This window comes from Labeo rohita, chromosome 10, assembly GCF_022985175.1.
Source record: "Labeo rohita strain BAU-BD-2019 chromosome 10, IGBB_LRoh.1.0, whole genome shotgun sequence".
Lineage (NCBI taxonomy): Eukaryota > Metazoa > Chordata > Actinopteri > Cypriniformes > Cyprinidae > Labeo > Labeo rohita.
In genome coordinates this window covers 19,949,477-19,966,166 of record NC_066878.1, presented here as the reverse complement: position 1 = coordinate 19,966,166, position 16,690 = coordinate 19,949,477, and the positions used below count along the sequence as shown (strand labels likewise).

The 16,690-nt window shown below is 43.1% G+C and overlaps 1 long non-coding RNA gene across 1 annotated transcript; it reads left to right on the top strand.

Moving 5' to 3' along the window:
* The first annotated feature begins 373 nt into the window (after positions 1-373).
* On the top strand, positions 374-869 carry LOC127172433 (uncharacterized). The gene is made up of 3 exons (XR_007828625.1): positions 374-457; positions 518-607; positions 818-869. It is a non-coding gene; the product is annotated as an uncharacterized LOC127172433 (long non-coding RNA).
* The last annotated feature ends 15,821 nt before the right edge of the window (positions 870-16,690 follow it).

The window sequence follows — 16,690 nt, the reverse complement described above, 5'->3', positions numbered from 1 at the left end:
GAGCCAGGTCAAGTCACAGCTGAACTTCCAGAGCCAGGTCAAGTCACAGTTGAGCTTCCAGAGCCAAGTCAAATCACCGTTGAACTTTCAGAGCCAGGTCAAGTCACCGTTGAACTTTCAGAGCCAGGTCAAGTCACCGTTGAACTTCCAGAGCCAAGCCAAGTCACCGTTGAACTTCCAGAGTCAGGTCAAGTCACAGCTGAACTTCCAGAGCCAGGTCAAGTCACAGTTGAGCTTCCAGAGCCAAGTCAAATCACCATTGAACTTTCAGAGCCAGGTCAAGTCACCGTTGAACTTTCAGAGCCAGGTCAAGTCACCGTTGAACTTGCAGAGCCAAGCCAAGTCACCGTTGAACTTCCAGAGTCAGGTCAAGTCACAGCTGAACTTCCAGAGCCAGGTCAAGTCACAGTTGAGCTTCCAGAGCCAAGTCAAATCACCGTTGAACTTCCAGAGCCAGGTCAAGTCACAGCTGAAATTCCAGAGCCAGGTCAAGTCACAGCTGAACTTCCAGAGCCAGGTCAAGTCACAGTTGAGCTTCCAGAGCCAAGTCAAATCACCGTTGAACTTTCAGAGCCAGGTCAAGTCACAGTTGAGCTTCCAGAGCCAAGTCAAATCACCGTTGAACTTCCAGAGCCAGGTCAAGTCACCGTTGAACTTCCAGAGCCAGGTCAAGTCACAGCTGAACTTCCAGAGCCAGGTCAAGTCACAGCTGAAATTTCAGAGCCAGGTCAAGTCACCGTTGAACTTCCAGAGCCAGGTCAAGTCACAGCTGAGCTTCCAGAGCCAGGTCAAGTCACCGTTGAACTTTCAGAGCCAGGTCAAGTCACCGTTGAACTTTCAGAGCCAGGTCAAGTCACCGTTGAACTTCCAGAGCCAAGCCAAGTCACCGTTGAACTTCCAGAGTCAGGTCAAGTCACAGCTGAACTTCCAGAGCCAAGCCAAGTCACCGTTGAACTTCCAGAGTCAGGTCAAGTCACAGCTGAACTTCCAGAGTTAGGTCAAGTCACAGCTGAACTTCCAGAGCCAGGTCAAGTCACCATTGAACTTCCAGAGCCAGGTCAAGTCACAGCTGAACTTCCAGAGCCAGGTGAGATCACAGCTGGTTTCCCAGAGCCTTGTCATACCTCAGCTGATCTCCCAGAGCCTCGTCATGTCACGTTTGCTGCACCCAGAATTCTGGTGTCACTGGCATCCAGCTTGGAGAATCCATCGCTGGTGTCTACACACTCAGCCGATCTGCCTGTCCCGTCTGCACCACCCTGGTGGGCTTCAGCTCTGTCTGCTCTGCTGTGGGGGGTTCCTGTTCCGTCTGCTCTGCCCTGGTGGGCTTCTGCTCCGTCTGCTCCACCCTGGTGTGTTTCTGCCCCATCGTGGGGATCTTCGGATTCGTCTCCCCTGTGGTGCTCCCCTACTCCACCTGTACTGCCAGCTTCACCCTGGCTCCCTGCTTGGCTGGTCCCGCCTCAGTCCCCAGGTCCTCCCTTACAAGGACCTGGCCCTCCATCGCTCACCCAGTTCACCCTCCACTCCATCTCCCTTCTGGACTTTTGTGTATTTGTGGAGTGTCTGGAAGCCACTCCTTTGAAGGGGGGCTATGTCATGATTCTGGTCTGTGTTTCCCTGTCTTGGTTTTGTGGACTCTTATTTTGATGTATTCTTGTTCCCCATTGTTTCTGTTTTCCCTTGTTTCTTTGCCCATCTTGTTAGTTTCCCTGGTGATTGATTAGCTCCTCCCCATGTTACCTCATTATCTTGTCTATTTTAACACCTGTGTTTGCCATGGTTCTGGGTCTGGTGTTGTTCCTGTATGGCTGCTTTGTGTGCCCATGTCCTGCCTTCTCTTTTGCTCTGAGCCCATGCCTGGATTTACTTTACTTTGTTTTGTTTAAATAAATGTTTGCTGCATTTGGATCCTCCGCTCCTCCTTTACCTCGACCACACATTACAGATAATGTTAGGAACTGTAGCGGCTGTAGTGTGCAGATGCCTAACTTACGATACCCGGGCGGGAGAAGCGCGTTTGCTGTTTGATGGAGGCGGCTGGGCAAATCTGCGGGACATCTTTGACGAGCTGTATTACACTTGTTTAAAGCTAAAACTGGAGCCGGATTAAGCCTGACTTTGCATAGCGTTGTTAGTTGGAGAAGTGCGGGAGTTCGTCGGGCTGGGAATCGCAAACAGGGCGGGGTCGTATGCCGGAAGAACGGAGGCTGGGACGGTGCAATGAGAGCTGCTTATATAGGCTTGTAATGATGACAGGACTGAATGATTAGGCTCCTCCCGAACCTATGTTTAGAACTTCATTAAAAATGCTCTATTCTTCCCCTAAATCTGCAATACTTACTAATTCGGATAAGTGTGCTTTCTTTCCTCTTCAGCGTGGCACACGTTAGGGATGTTGTTTAAGCCCACTGTTATTTGATTTAGCCCTAGAACCTGGCTATACATCTTCGTAATCATTCTGAGATAAGGGGTATTACATGTGGTCATTCTGAGGTTAAGGTGTCCTTATATGCGGATGATTTGCTTTTATATTTAGATGATCCTTCTTCTTCCTTGCCATTTTTAATGGAATCACTGGAGGTTTTTGGCTCTTTCTCTGGTTATTCTGTCAATTGGGAGAAAAGTGTATTCATGCCTTCGGGTGAGGGGCTGGATGCTCAGTTCCTGAGGTCATTACCTTTTAGAATTTTAGAGGATCACTTTACTTATTTGGGGTTAGTCATCCCTAAAAACTGTAAACATATTTTTAGTTTAAATTTCACAGAAGCCATTAATAAGTTAAAATTATCCATTGATAAATGGAGGGTTCTTCTGTTATCTTTAGTTGGTCGGGTCAATGCCATTAAAATGGTCTCTCTCCCTCGCTTTGTTTATCTTTTTCAGAATTTGCCGGTGTATCTGCCACATTCTTTTTTTTAAACAATTAGATTCTGTCTTTTTGCTATTTATCTGGGGATACAAAGCACATAGAATTTCTAAGGCTCATTTGCAGAAGCCGAAAGAGTTAGGTGGTCTAGCGCTATCAGTGTTCCGTCATTATTACTGGGCCACTAAGGCCTGGGCTATGATGTTTTGGAAGATGAGTGATCAAGCTGCTGACAGTTTGATGGACTCACTACCCAAGTGGTTGTATATGGAGGCTCGGTCAATTGTTGGTAGCTCCTTAGACGCTATTCTTTTCTCTAAAACTGCATTGTTAAAGAAGTCACAATGTAAAAACTTTGTTGTTCTCAACTCCATTAGAATTCTGAATCAAACTAAGACTGCTTTGAATATTACATGTCCCTCAGTACACTTGCCCATTTGCAATAGTAATAATTTTTTCCCTGGCCAGTCGGACAAGGTATTCTCATTGTGGAGAGGTAAAGGACTGGCCACAGTTAAGGACTTTTATATAGATGGAAAATTTTCTACTTTTAAACACTTGTATAAACCCTTAGATTTTTCCCAGTCACAATTTTTTCGATATCTACACTGTAAAAAATAAAAAACACAATTGTTGAGTCATCTTAAAATAATTTTTTACCCTGCTGCCATAAAATTTTAAGTTCAGTCAACTAAAATAAGTTTATTCAACTTGACATGTTAAGTTGTACTAAGTAACAACTTAGATATTTGTGTTTGCTAAACTTAACAGATGGGTAAGTAGCCCAGCTGCCTTAAAATTTGAAGTTGATTTAACTCAAATATCTAAGTTGTCACTTAGTATAATTTAACATTTCAAGTTGAATAAACTTTTTTTGAGTTGACTGAACTTAAAATTTTTAGGGCAGCCAGGTTACAAATTATTTTAAGTTGACTCAGCAAATTGTTTTTTACAGTGTACAGGTGCATCATTTTATAAAAAATGATTTTATTGAGTTTCAGGAGTTACCGCAAGATCATGATTTGTATAATTTTTTTGGGACAGTCTGCCATGGCCAAACATTTGGTGACACAGTTTGTTTCTTTTTTTGTCTCCCATTTTGCAGTGTCTTCAGATCACCTTAAAGTAGCTTGGGAAAGTGATACTGCACTTAATATTTCAAAGGAGATTTGGGAGGAGGGACTGAAACAAATTAATTCCTGCCCCATTAATGCAAGATTACAACTTATACAGTTTAAAGTGCTGCACAGGTTACATTACATCTAAACTCAATAAAATTTACCCTTCAGTTTCCCCATTATGTGATAGATGTAGGAGCTCGGATGGGACACATGCTCATACTTTTTGGTTATGTCCTGAGATTTCTGAGTTTTGGAAGAATATTTTTCAGTGGTTTTCAAATGTCTTTGGAGAAGATATCAGTCCAGATCTTGAATTAGCTTTGTTTGGATGTTCTGACCATACACATCTGACACATTCTCAGCAATTGTCTCTTATGTTTGGCATGGTGGTGGCTAAAAGGGTGATTTTGATGCATTGGAAGATGCAGCTGAAATGGTTGCTGCTCTCAAGCTTGAAAGGATTCGGGATTAACGCTAATAAAAAAATTGATAAAATTTGGGGCTCCTTCCTCACTTATCTTTTTAAGAGTTGAAATTTATGTTATTTGTTTATTTCACTCCATGTTTAATATTTTGTTTAAGTTTGATTAATATGGCTTTGTTTAAGGTGTGTATCTTTCTCTGTATCTGGTGCATGTTCAGGTATATGTTTGTTTTTTGTGTGTATGTGTGTTTTTAGGGCCCGAGCACCGGTGGTGCGAGGACCCTCTTGGAATTGCTCTGTTTATTATTATTATTATTATTTTTATTCTTCTTCTTCTTCTCCAAAATGAATCGCATTTTTGAGGGCCTAAACATGCACGAAAAGTCATGAAACTTTGCACACGCACCAGAACTGGCGAAAATTTACATCTGATATGGGTTTCAGAAGTGGGTGTGGCAAAATGGCTCGATAGCGCCACCTATACACATTCAGCGGAGTGCGCCTCGAGCCACGTTTCACGTACGTGTACGCAAATCGGTACACACATGTAACATACCAATACCTACAAAAAAGTCTCTTGGGGCAAAATCCGAAAACCAACAGGAAGTCGGATATTTTTAATTTTTCCAGCAAATTTTGTCTAATTTTTGCCATTTCCAGGCATCGTACTTGAACGAACTCCTCCTAGAGATTTATTCAGATCAACACCAAATTTGGTCAGTCTAATCTAAAGGCCTTTGTGACGTTAAATTGCGAAGATCTAGAGTTTTCACTGGAGGGCGTGTCCATAGTGACCTGACAAAGTTTGATGTTTCGCCATGGAAACAGAAGCTGTTATAACCCAGCCATATAATGTCCGATCAGCCCCAAACTTCACATGTTCGATAAGAGTCCTGGCCTGAACACATCTAGAGGCCAATATTGTATCATAATCATAGCGCCACCTACTGACAACAAGAAATGTCTTATTTTACATTGACTTGAACATGCAATGTCCAATTTGCACCAAACTTCACATGTTTGGTAAGAGTCCTGACCTGAAGACATCTAAAGGCCAATATTCAGTTATAGATATAGCGCCACCAGCTGGCACCAGGAAGTTTGGCACATAGTAATGACTTTGACATATTCCTCCTAAATTTACTATGTGAAAAGCATAGTGCCCACAATTCGCCACCGATCGGCGGTGAGCCCGGGTGCGAGGGCCCTTTCATCGCTGCTTGCAGCTTTAATTTGTTTTTGTTGTTTTATATACATACAGTTTGTGGGATTCTGGTTTGTTTTGTATTTTCAGAAAAAATGTCATAAATAAAATGTATATATAAAAAAAGAAAATATTAATGTTTGTTTGTAGATGTTTTGACCTTTTGTCTCGGCTGCGGAAGCATGGTAGTGGGCTTTGTTCTGAAAACACTTCATTCCAAGATGCGTTTATTTAGCATTTTTCTTGATACATAATTCAACAACAGAATTATATTAAGTTAAGATACATATTATAACAAACGAAAAAGAAGGGATTTTATGAAAAACAAATCGTCTGAAGTGGTCAAAAAATTATACCTGTCCCACTCCTTTCTTCCGGCGTACTGCCGTTTAATTTTCCACGCCCTTATGACGCTTACAAGTTTATTTCTTAATTAACAAATTGAACTAAAAAAAACACAAACAAATAATATTTAAACACAAATAAAATAAAAACACTTTCATAAATGGCTACAACAGTAATGTCATGAATCTGGTCGGTGACCTGCGGTCCGCTCACCACCAGATGTCGCTCTCACCTTGTCATAACACTCAGACTGTTGCACTACACCCCGGACTACATTACCCCGTCATTCACCGCGCTGATTGGGTCAGCACCTGTGACCAATCAGTGGTGCTATAAAAGCCCCGGTCTTTCCCCATGCAAGCCACAGAGTATTGTTGTTGTTATTATCATTGTTAGCGTTTCCTAGTTCCTAGTTCCCTGTGTTTAGTTCCCTCGCCTGGCCATCTCGTCTCGTCTGTCTTGCCGCCTGCCTACTTGACTCTAGCTCGTTTCTTGGATTATTCTCTCGTCTAATCCCTTTATGGATTACGTTCGCCTTGGATCGACTCACGCCCGTTTCACGGACTTCTATTGTGCCTCGCATACCTGTTTGCTGTTGTTTTGACCCTGCCTGTTTTTCTACCATGTCTCTGTCTCGTCCCTTGAATAAAAGCTCGCAGATGGATCCGCTCGCCGCTCGCCTCTCGTCTCTCATTCACCATTACAGAATACTCCGTCACCACAGGATCCAGCAGCTTCACCCCCGGACATTCGACAGGTATGGACTCAGATCGCATTCTCTTTAGGTTAAGACAAGGACCACGCACACTCGAGCAATATATCCGTGAATTTCTGGCCATAGCAAACTATTATACTCTCCCGGACTGTATTATTATTGAAATTTTTTATGATGGTGTTAATGAGACAGTGGAGCCCATTCACAAAATGGCGGCGAGAACGGAGCTGTTTCCTGAATCGAGTCAAGTTTCCGAGTCAAGTCAAGTTGCAGCTGTTTCCCGAGTCAAGTCAAGTTGCAGCTGTGTTTCCCGAGTCAAGTCATGTTGCAGCTGCGTTTCCAGTGTCAAGTCAAGTTACAGCTGCTGTTCCAGAGTCAAGTCAAGCTACAGCTGCTGCTCCAGTGTCAAGTCAAGCTACAGCTGCTGCTCCAGTGTCAAGTCAAGCTACAGCTGCTGCTCCAGTGTTAAGTCAAGCTAAAGCTGCTGTTCCAGTGTCAAGTCAAGCTACGGCTGTTGTTCCAGAGTCAAGCCAAGTCAGAGCCGTCATTTCTGAGTCAAGCCAAGTCAAAGCTGTCATTCCTGAGTCAAGTAAAGTCCCAGCTGGTCTCTACGAACCGAGTCAGGTCATCGCTGATCTCCATGAGTCAAGTCAAGTCACTATTGATCTTCACGAGCCACGTCAAGTCATTGCTGATCTTCACGAGCCAAGTCAAGTCATTGCTGATCTTCACGAGCCAAGTCAAGTCACCGCTGATCTCCATGAGTCAAGTCAGTTCACTACTGGTCTTCACAAGCCAGGCCAAGCCACAGCTGGTCTCCATGAGATAAGTCAGACCTCAGCCAATCTCCACGAACCAAGTCAAGCCACAGCTGATCTTCATGAGCCAAGGGAAGTTATTGCTGCTGTTCCAAAGTCAAGTCACATCCCGCCCGACGGCCCAGAGTCAAGTCAAGTCCTGCCTGACGGCCCAGAGTCAAGTCACGTCCCACCTGATGGCCCAGAGCCAAGTCATGTCTCGTCTGACTGCCCAGAGCCTCGCCATGTCTCTTCAGACCACCCAGTGCCTCATCACGTCTCGTCTGTCTGTCCAGAGCCAAGTCACGTCTCGTTTGACCGCCCAGAGCCTCACCATGTCTCGTCTGACTGCCCAGAGCCTCGCCATGTCTCGTCTGACACCCCAAGGTCACGGCCTATCATGATGGCCAGCATGCTGGACCCACCACTAGTGTCAGTGAGGGCAGCAAACATCCCAGTGGCATCAACACCTTCAAAATCCACCATTAAAGAGGTCCTGTCACCCGCCACTGCTCTTCCCTTAATGGCAGTTGCCATTTGGTGTGTGTGGGCTGCACATTGTACTCCTGAGCTCACGTCTGTTCACAAGTCTGCTCCTGAGGTCACGCCTGTTCACAAGTCCGCTCCAGAGGTCCCGTCTGGTCTCAAGTCTGCTCCAGAGGTCCCGTCTGGTCTCAAGTCTGCTCCAGAGGTCCCGTCTGATCCCAGGTTTGCCTCAGAGGTCTCGTCTGACCAAGAGTCAGCTCCAGAGGCTTTCCCTGGCCCTCCAACCCTCGCCCTGTCTCGCTCCCGCCCCACCACTCCCCTGGACTGTTGTTCTCTTGGAGCATCTGGAAGCCGCTCTTTGGGGGGGGTGGGGGGTGGGGGGGGGCTATGTCATGAATCTGGTCGGTGACCTGTGGTCCACTCACCACCAGATGTCGCTCTCACCTTGTCATAACACTCAGACTGTTGCACTACACCCCGGACTACATTCCCCGTCATTCCCCCGTTACAAGCAGTGTTGGGTGTAACGCGTTACAAAGTAACGCGTTACTGTAATAATATTACTTTTTTCAGTAACTAGTAGTGTAAGGCATTACTCGTCTGAAAATGGTAATATTATTACAGTTTTCCCGAGCTAGTTACTTGCGTTACATTTGCCAGTAGCACCTTCATCACACACAAGGCACACAACACAGAGAACAGAAGGGAAGGGGAGGGGGCGTGAATGGAACAGTGATTGGTCTGGGTTTGGCACGAGGTATCATTTACCATCACCGATTGGTCGACACCCGGCAGCCGGCAGCAGAGCGGCACCCGCAAAGACAGATGGGGAAAAATGGAAGCGTCAACAACGGCAAGCTCTTTTTCAGAGGAAGGTTCCCAGTAGCGCTGCACAATTAATCGCATCGCAATCGCGATGTCAGCCTGTGTGATTATATTAAATAAGTTTGGACTTGAGAACACCTACTTTTTTTTTTTTTTTGGTTTTGGATTTGGATTTGAGATTACTGACACTGACCAGAGAGAGGTACTGTGCAAGAATTAGAGGCCCTGTTTCACCTGGTATTAACATGCGTTTTCTGATGCGTCGATCTGATCACAAGTGGACAATGCTAAGTACAGGTGTAAATAGGGGTGTAAAACGTTTTCAGCTTGTCCACTTTTGACCACATCTACTTTTCAAAATCCCGTTTGTGTGCCCCTCACTTTCAAATTCGTTTGTTAAATTAATGTCTCGTATTGTAGAAAGCACGCTCAGCGCCGCTGAGAATTCGCACGATCCTTAAAACGAAACCGAAAGTAAAACGCGCACGCGCCTTCAAAAGCAATTTTAACACGCGCTTTTAGAGAGCGGTTCCACAGTGCGCGCAAATTAGGCTACATAACATATATATGTTGTTATTTGTATATATCCTATAATAGGTTGTGTAGTTGTCTAGCTCTGTATCAGGCTTAAAAAAATTGGTCTCTATTTGCACTTTGAACATTGAGAGAGTAGCCTGGCCTACTTTGATTATGGCTGCACTATTGTTTGCACTTAATACAGCTATTCTTTTGTTTAGACTATTTTTATTTAAACTGTTTTTATTTATATTTGTAAAAAAGATCTTCAGTTAGGAGGTCAAACGTTCTAGAAGCTCATAATTCATGTACAGTTCTAATGTCTGAAGAGAATCACATGAAATCATACAGGAGAGACGCCAGTCAGTGGAGTTTGTAATGTATGTAAATGCAGGAATGTGGTCAGAAGTGGTCGAAAGTGGACAGAAGAGATGGATTAAAACGCCAGGTGTAAACGACTGTGTCTCCATTGTCCACTTGTGATCCGATCGACCAAAAACATATCCTGTCTCCTTTTCAAAAGATTTTACACAGAGTACATGTTAAATTCTTCATAAATGTCCGTTTGTTTGGGCAAAATCTTTAAAATATCTTATTTTTGTGAAACTGTGTATGTTTTTATTTTATTTAATTTAGCTATACTTTTGAGAGTTTACATTAATGCAAATGCTATTTCATTTGGTAAAAATAATTTATTTTGAAACCATTTCTAGTGTTACAAATACACATTTCCGCATTATCACTAATCTGTGTGTGCATTTTCTTTAAGAACCCATCAAGTTGACTCACAGTACCATTTATTATAATCGCAATCGCGTATCGCAATATTGACCTCAATAATCGCAATATGAACATTTTCCCAAATCGTGCAGCCCTAGTTCCCAGCAACAGAAAACTAGTTTTGACGGGTGGAGATTCAGTCATTATTTTGAATATGTTCAACGGAAGGAAAATAACTTGACGGTGAAGTGCACACTCTGCCCGGGAGAAAGCTGCTCTCCACCGCTTGTAACTCTACCTCCAACTTGAAGAAGCACCTGCAGCGACAGCACGGACACATCAAGCTCCTTGCGAAGCGACAGAGTGACATGAACGAGCAGCCCCATTGTACTTGATTGCACAAGTACAGTTGTTTGTAGTTATTTGTGCTAGACAGTGCCAGTCTGTTGTTGGCGTAATAAAGACCCTAAAGAACACTCCTCCTTTGTATGTTCTCCCTCCATCTGATGCATCTCAGGCAATTATAGAGTAATTAAGAAAAAAAAATGTAACTAGTAATATAACTAGTAATATAACTAGTTACTTTCTCCAGGGAGTAATAAAGTAAAGTAAGGCATTACTATTTTTGAGAGTAATATGTAATATGTAATATATTACTTTTTTGAGTAACTAGCCCCAACACTGGTTACAAGTAGTTAAAGATCAAGACAATTTTTCAAATTAATTTGAATAAATTGTTTAGTAAAGACAAACACGTTGCTGGTTACGTTTACACAGTAAAATCCCCAGTATTAAACAAACGCTGCTCAGTTTACACATGGTCCTGATCTATAGAGACTAAAAGTAACACTGAAGCAATGTTGCTGTAGTAAAATAAAGTAGATTCTACAAGACTCTACAAATGATGACTGAGCATTAGTGAAGACACCTACGATTAACAAACAGAATCACTAAGAATAAGAGGACAGACTAATTTAGCTGCTATGCCCATTGTCTGTGGCATTGATGTTAATCAAGCAACAAGAGAAAGACAGAAACTCACTCACTGCTCTTGAATAGAACACTTTAGTAGCCCTAATAAAGATTAATCTAAATTTAGATAAATAAATATGTCTGCTTGAAAGAATGAAGAATGTGGTAAACAAGTTGTTATAAAGAATGCATAATTAGCCTATTTAACCATTGGAATTTCATTGAAAAGAAGACCATGTTCTGTATGAAATGTGGTTTAATTTAATTTTAATATAAAGCCATGTTGCGTGTCACAGCAGTTAAATCTGTCTACCATGATAAAACCTTAATATCAAACTTATACAATTAGATGGTCATTTCAAATGCTTAATAAATGCATTACACTGTAACTAAACCCATTAGGGTTTAGCCAACTGAATCTACTGTACTGTACAATTCAGATGACTAAAATATGACTAAAACTAAATGGCATTGTAGTCAAAAGACTAATAATGTAATTGCTGTCAAAATTAATAATGTAATCATAACTAAAGTGTTTAAATTTTCCAGTAGAGCCCTTATCAAAAAGTAGTATACTTCAAGTTAATTTTATTAAGTATACTTAAGTAAAGTTCAAATATATTTTTTAGTATACTTTATGTAGTAAGTATACAAATATTAGTGTACTAGAAGTATACTCGTAAGTGCACTATTTCAATACTCCTTGAGACTAAATTGGCCCACCTTCTAGTATATACAAGTATAATTTTAAGTATAGTTTAAGTATAACAGTAGTTTACATCAATGCTTTTAGCTTATACTGCAACTACACCAAAAATGAACTTATATGTTTACTAATACTTTACTAATTAAATACGTGTAGTAGCATTTTAGTACACTTTGAAGTATTGTTACGAATCTGGTCGGTGAGCTGCGGACCGCTCACCACCAGATGTCGCTCTCACCTTGTTTTCACACACTGACTGTTAGACCACACCCCGGACTACATTCCCCATCTGCCACTGCTCCTATCACCTGCGCCCAATCAGAGACAGTATTTAAGCCCCGGTCTTCCTGTCACACATTGCCGAGTATTGTATTGTTTATCTTTCATACAAAGCGTTATCCCGTGTTATTCTGTGTCTAGTTTTCTCGGAACTCTCGCCTGTCTGACCACTCTACTGCCTCGCCCATACGGATTACGTTCGCCGCTGGATTGACCCTCGCCTGTCACGGATTACTCTTGTCTCGCCGTCCATACACCTGTCTGCCGTTGTTTGACCCTGCCTGCCTGACCATGTCTATGTCTCGTCCCAACAATAAAAGTTTGCATATGGATCCGCTCGTCTCTCGTCTTGCTTCCTCTGTTACAAGTATAGTCTCATTAAACTACTAGTTTAGTAGTTTTATACTGCAAGTACACTTGTACGTTTTCTTTAAGTGAACTTTACATCAAGTATACTATTATGTCTCTATTTAGGTATTAAATATATGAACATACAAAACATCAAAAGAAAGAACAGGGCATCTGCTTGTAAACAAAATCATTTTATGATAGCTTCATGCATTCTTTTTTAAACACTTGAATGTGGGTACGTTTCATAAATAAAAAAACAAACAAACAAACAAAGAATTAAACATTTTGAACTAAAAGCTGAAAAAAAAAAAACATAACATAGATGGAGCTGATCAACACCCCAAAGTTTTACAGTCATTATTATGTCTTCATTGGTTAAAATTTTATTATACAATGTTACAGTTTTGATGTCGTTTTATGTCTGATGATCATGTTAGATTACATGTGGAAGCATGTTGTTTAGGTTTCTTCTTCACTTGTGTTTTTTGGAAATTCTGTACAGAAGATCTGCAACAGTGCCCCCTACCAACAATGAAAACAGATTCTAGGAGCACAACTATATCTTGAATATATTTAAGCTTTTTCCAAGTATAAGTATACTTAAATGTCATTTCAAGTATATTTCTGAGAAGTACATGAAGCCCATTTCATTCTCGGTCAAAAATTGGGCATAACCTTTACTGTTTGATTATATGTTAGTGTGAACTCGTGAAATAATTTGTCACTGCAGCAACAGAGGAGCTCAGTCATTCACAGAAACTTCAAAGTAATCAGTCATTAACAGAAAATGTTTCAGGTTACGTATGTAATCTTGGTTCCCTGAGAAGGGAACGAGACACTGCGTCCTCTAGGGGTTGCTATGGGGAACGCCGTCTGCGTGACCCGTGTCTGAAGTCTACATACAAAAACATCAACAGAGTTGGCCGGCGACAGCCTATGACGTCACTTCCGGCGCGACTTGTCGCTGCCGGCGCATCACTACCGGTGCGACCATAGTATAAAAGGACGCCGGTAGAACAGGACAGTCTCTTCTTCGTCTTCACTGACCTTTGGTTTGTAACCAAAAGCTCGAATTGAGTGCATGTTTCTCACCAAATGTTTTATTTACGGCTCGCGTGTGACGTTCACTTCTTCGTCTGAAGTTCACATCCGAAGCATGGCAAAGAGCCTAGAGGACGCAGTGTCTCGTTCCCTTCTCAGGGAACCAAGGTTACATACGTAACCTGAGACATTCCCTTTTGAGAAACTCGAACTGCGTCCTCTAGGGGTCGCTATGGGGAATGGTTATACCCACGCTGCCATGCTGAGGGGAGTGCCTGTCATCATAGAGACGAGCACTAAGTACCAACTCCCTAGGCTCTAAGGGAGTTGCCCCTGAGATATAGTCACGGCTGTCAGTGACATATCCCATACGGCCAGAGCCTGGGCTGCGTACCCCAACTCAGAGCACTGGACCCAGGGTGGAGCCTCAAGCTTGGAAACCGAGGTATTCCTTTAAGGAGATACGGCCAAGTGCCTATGATTACCTAGGTTGGCCTGTCACCCAGGAGCCAGGAGCCGCATTACAGAACGCAAGTGGTAACTCCCTGCTCAACGCGGTTGAGCGTGAATAAAAAGCACACCGAAAGTAGAGCATGTGACACCGTTCCTTTAGCCTGGCAGATGCTCTGGAGAGGGACCCAAGGTGACCGGGGTTTTAACCATCTCGAGAAAGGGTACGGGCAATAGCGCGTGAATCCCTACCATAAAGGATTTTAGAATACCTACATCCCAGGCAGGGGAGACAGCACTTACCTGGCTAAGAGCTCAAAGAGACCACTACTTAGAAACCCTAGGAAGGGGAGCGATCACCGAGCTAACACCTGGCTATCCACAGATAGACAGCTCTATGAAAGGGGAAAAGCAACTCTAGCAGTGGGCTGTCAAACTATAAACCCAAAAGGGAGGACAGCACCATGTCGGCACCAGAAAGCTGCTATTAAGAACGCCAAACAAGGGTCTTAACTAGCACTAGGGCTGCGCAGACAACCAGACGCGATCAATGTGTGCATCCTGGCAGCAACGCCGGTCTTGCGACCAGCCACAAACCCCCCCCAAGCTGTGCCAGATGGTGCAGCACCCACCACACAGGGCCATAGCCCACTGACAAGCCACGCAACATTGCGCAGCCCACCAGCGAAGCATGGCACCGTGCAGCACATGCAGCCCCATCCGACAGCAGGTGACGGAGACCCATGACCAACGATGGAACCGGCAATCGCATCTGACCATTCGCACAGCCCCAGCCAGCACATTGCTAAGCTTTCCAGGAAGGGACAGGTTAACACACAGCTAGCCTCAGATAACTGCACTTAACCACATAAATAATGCAAAAACTATAACCATCCTCAGATGGCTATACTATTCTCTTTATTTTCTGTCCATATCCCCGAGTATGATGGAAAATTAACTCCACAATCGCAACGCGCAGCATATGTTCACCCCCCTCGGGAGCTGAACATGCTCCGCCCACGCACCAGACTCCCCCGGGAATAAGGCGGAACGGAGCCGCTGCCGCAAACGCATTGTTAATGCCCGAGAGGCGAACACACTCATGCAAATTCAGGTAAAGAGAAGACTCACCTCCCTGTGTATGAGAGCGTGTCTGCCTCTCGCAACAAGCAATAAATGCGATGCACTCATTCAACTCCCTTGAGAGCCGATATTTCCTTAATCCTCACCATATAAGGACTGTATGAAAGGTGCAGGTATCAGAGCGTATAAAGAGCGCAATAAACTCCACGGGAGCAAAGAGCGCTTGCTCCTTACCACGCATCGTCACACGCGAGCCGTAATTAAAACATTTGTTGAGAAACATGCACTCATTTCGAGCTTTTGGTTACAGACCAAAGGTCAGTGAAGACGAAGAAGAGACCGTCCTGTTCTACTGGTGTCCTTTTATACTATGGTCGCACCGGTAGTGACGTGCCGGCAGCGACGTCATAGGCTGTTGCCGGCCAACTCTGTTGATGTTTTTGTATGTATACATCAGACACAGGTCACGCAGACGGCGTTCCCCATAGCGACCCCTAGAGGATGCAGTTCGAGTTCCTCAAAGGGAACTAAAGCTTGTTTATACTTTCCACTTTTTCTTCACTTTTTTTTTTTTTTTTTTGCTGTTGAACCAGTAAAGCATTATAAAAGCATCTCATCAGTGTTGTGTTTCTTTTAAGTATGTTTTGGTTCTCAAACTACACTGTTAGACATTTCTGTAATTTGTACAGTTATTAATTGTATATTCCCTTTGCAGTAAATAACTGTAATAACCATTTCATGATGGGAATTTTCTGTGACGTCAGACCCCAAATGAAATAATTTGTCACTGCAGCAACAAAGACTTACTGCATTTTTTTTAATTGCTGTATACTGCTGTATTTGCTATATCAGCCTCTTTGGCTGCATTCTATTGATGTCATTTTATTTGCCCTACACCGTGTGTACAATGCCGCAACAGCTTGGGATGGACTATACTGGATGTGTTGCATCACTTGTAATGACTGGAAAATCCGTTTGTCCTTCATGTCAGACACAGTGCGAGCACTTGAAGTACATCTGCAAGTCAGAAATATACAGTGGGTACGGAAAGTATTCAGACCCCCTTAAATTTTTCACTCTTTGTTATATTGCAGCCATTTGCTAAAATCATTTTACTTTAGTTAATTTTTTTTCCTCATTAATATACACATAGCACCCCATATTGACAGAAAAACACAGAATTGTTGACATTTTTGCAGATTTATTAAAAAAAAGAAAAACTGAAATAACACATGGTCCTAAGTATTCAGATCCTTTGCTTTGACACTCATATATTTAACTCAGGTGCTGTCCATTCTTCTGATCATCCTTGAGATGGTTCTACACCTTCATTTGAGTCCAGCTGTGTTTGATTATACTGATTGGACTTGATTAGGAAAGCCACACACCTGTCTATATAAGACCTTACAGCTCACAGTGCATGTCAGAGCAAATGAGAATCATGAGGTCAAAGGAACTGCCTGCAGAGCTCAGAGACAGAATTGTGGCAAGGCACAGATCTGGCCAAGGTTACAAAAAAATTTCTGTTGCACTTAAGGTTCCTAAGAGCACAGTGGCCTCCATAATCCTTAAATGGAAGACGTTTTGAATGACCAGAACCCTTCCTAGAGCTGGCCGTCCTGCCAATCTGAGCTATCGGGGGAGAAGAGCCTTGGTGAGAGAGGTAAAGAAGAACCCAAAGATCACTGTGGCTGAACTCCAAAGATGCAGTCGGGAGATGGGAGAAAGTTGTAGAAAGTCAACCATCACTGCAGCCCTCCACCAGTTGGGGCTTTATGGCAGAGTG